This window comes from Phodopus roborovskii, unplaced genomic scaffold (assembly GCF_943737965.1).
Source record: "Phodopus roborovskii unplaced genomic scaffold, PHOROB, whole genome shotgun sequence".
NCBI lineage: Eukaryota > Metazoa > Chordata > Mammalia > Rodentia > Cricetidae > Phodopus > Phodopus roborovskii.
In genome coordinates, this window is record NW_026126408.1 from 5,463,862 (window position 1) to 5,466,968 (window position 3,107).

Consider the following 3,107-nt stretch of genomic DNA (forward strand, 5'->3'; position numbering starts at 1 on the left):
TAATTTCATCTTTGTTTTTCTCCTTAGAGTAAACATCCAATTTCCTCAGGAGCATTTGTGGGAAATGCTGTTTTTTTTTTTTTTTTCTTCATTGTTTTTGGCATCTCTTTTAAACCTCAAATGGCTATATTTACACGTACTTAGGTCTGGCTCTTCTATTTTGTTATAGTGGTCCACATGTCTATTTTTGTGCTGGGACCATAATGTTTTAATTACCATAGCACTATAATATACCTTGAAATCTGGAATGGTCACTCTTACGGCATTGATCCTTCACTCAAGATTGCTTTGTCTATCTGGAGCCTGTCTTGGTTCTATATGAATTCTAGGACATTCTTTCCTATTCTGTGAGTAATATCATGGGTATTTTCATTGTGACTGCATTGAATCTGTAAATTTCTTTTGATAGAACAATCATTTTCATAATATTAATTCTACTAATCCATAAGCCTGGAAAGTCTTCTCATTTTCTAGTGTCTTCTTCCATCTCTTTCTTCAGAAATTTCAGGTTTTTATTTCACAAATCTTTCACTTCCTATGTTTTATTTTCTTTGAGGCACAACCAGGTTAGTCTGTCCTCTTAGCTCTAAGCCTCTTTCACTTACTCAAATCTTCAGACAGAGCCTGGGTCCCATACAACAGAAAGATGTTGAATTAGCTGACCACACGCCTACAACCAGGAGTCAGAGAACAATGAATTCACACTGTTGCTCACTTCCCCTCCCCCACAGTGGGTACAGCTTCTCACCTCAACACAGTCAAGCTAATCCCCAAGAGGCCCATCTCCCACCTGATTCTATGTTCTGTTAGGTTGGCAACACTAAGCATCACAGGAGCCTTGGAGAATACTGCCAGCTTCCTGAGTTTGTATTATGGAAATTAATGAAGAATAATGAGTGACATTGATAAAGACTGTTAGACAGAGGGAAAAAAAGTAAAAGGAAGTGATGAGAGATGTCATTCTGTATATGTTTCTCATACTGGTTAATAATAAAGCACTGTTGGCCAATAGGAAAGGAAGATAGGAGGGACTAGGAGACAAGGAGGAAATAGGAAGTAGTAAGGAGGAGTCAAGATGGAGAGTCTGAAGAAAGCAGTATGCCGCCGGCTCCCCGGTAAGAGAAAAACATAGATCAGCAGAAATGGGTTAATAATTAAGACAGAGCTAGCCGATAAGAAACTAGTAACTGGCCAACAGTATAATATCTAATACAGAGTCTCTGTGTTATTTGGGGCTGGCTTGGTGGCGGAACAAGAGCAGGCGGCAGGCAGAAAGACCGTATGCCTTACAAGGAAGAGTCTGTGGATAACTCATAAGCATCCATTTATGTATTCTTCCATTCATGCAAGAGTCCTATAGTCTACTTCTGGGAAACTGTTTCTTTTTCTTTTTTCTTTTCTTTCTTTCTTTTTTTTTTTTTTTTTTTTTTTGCTAAACTACACTGGCAATTCTTTCTGTGTTATCTGCACCATCTATTTCTATGGAGTTGAAGACATTCTGTGAGGTGGAAGACAGACATGAGTAGTAGAGCTTGGTGGTCCTAGAACACAGCCCAAGCCCTCTTCCTTTTGTACAGCCTAATAAGCTACTTTCCTCGTTTCTTATCCACCCCCCCCCCCAGCAGACAACCTACACAGCTGCATGGGCAACCATCTCCAGGCATAACAGATAGCTGTTCTCAATTGTATCCAGCCCATCCCAAACAAATCCTGTTTTTTTGAACATCCAATGTGAGCCCCCCCCCCCAGCTCTAAAGCACCATGTCTGAGAAGTTCCACTGCCACTACTGCAAGGATCCCTTGCCAGGGAAGAAGTATGTCGAGAAGGATGGCTACAACTGCTGCATGACATGCTTTGATAAGCACTGTGCCCATACCTGTGAGCAATGCCACAAGCCCATAGGTGCAGATTCCAAGGAGGTGCATTTTAAGAACCGATACTGGCACAATACTTGCTTCCTTTGTAGCAAGTACCATCAGCCCTTGGCCAGTGAGATCTTTGTGTCCTGGGAAAACAAGATCCTGTGCAACAATTGTGCCACTCAGGAGGCCTCCCCCAAATGCAAAGGGTGCCTCAAGGATATTGTGGCAGGAGATGAGAATGTGGGGTACAAGGGTACTGTCTGGCATAAAAACTGCTTCATCTGCAGCAACTGCAAGCAAATAATTGGAACCCAAAGTTTCTTCCCTAAAGACGAGGAATTCTACTGTGTGGCTTGCCATGAGACCAAGTTTGCCAAGCGTTGTGTGAAATGCAACAAGCCCATCACATCTGGAGGGATCAGTTACCAGGATCAGCCCTGGCATGCTGAGTGCTTCGTATGTGTCTCCTCCTGCTCAAGGCGCTGGGCGAGCAGCGTTTCACTGCTGTGGATGACAAGTATTACTTCATAGATTGCTACAAGAACTTTGTGGCCAAGAAGTGTGCTGGGTGCAAGAACCCCATCACTGGGTTTGGGAAAGGCTCCAATGTGGTAACCTATGAGGATGATTCCTGGCTGACTACTGCTTCAACTGCAAAAGTTGTTCTGTGAATCTGGCCAACAAGCGTTTTGTGTTTCATGATGAGCAGGTGTATTGTCCTGAGTGTGCCAAAAAGCAATAACAAGGGCTCCTATCCTGTAAAATGACATTTGAAACATGATTTGTGTTCTTATTCACTCTGCCCTTGACCAACCATAGAGAAAGAATGGGTTTTCACCTCAATAAAGTTCCTCCTGTCTTTTCTTAAATTTCACCAAGTAGATTTTCATTGAGGTGCATGTATGTATGAATTTATGCACATATGTGCTCAAACACCCATCTACTTCTGAAATCTTCCTGGATTGCCCTCACTGATTGGTTAGGTTGGCTGGTCAATGAGCCCTAGGGATCTGCCTGTCTCTGAAATGCCAGCCCCGGGGTCACAGAAGCACATCACCAATATAGCTGTCCTTTATCTAGTGCTAGATAGCTTTCTCAGGGGTGCTAATGTTTGCATGGCAAGCAAATATTAAATGAACCATATCTTCAAACCTTCATTATGACTTTGATTTCCATTTCCATTTTCCTAATTACTACATGGCTACTTTTTTTTTTCTGTGTAAGAAACATGCAGAAGAAAATAA

At 42.1% G+C, this 3,107-nt stretch overlaps 1 pseudogene; it reads left to right on the forward strand.

Annotated features, from left to right (window-relative positions):
• The first annotated feature begins 1,761 nt into the window (after positions 1-1,761).
• Positions 1,762-2,732, forward strand: LOC127220165 (four and a half LIM domains protein 1-like; annotated as a pseudogene).
• The last annotated feature ends 375 nt before the right edge of the window (positions 2,733-3,107 follow it).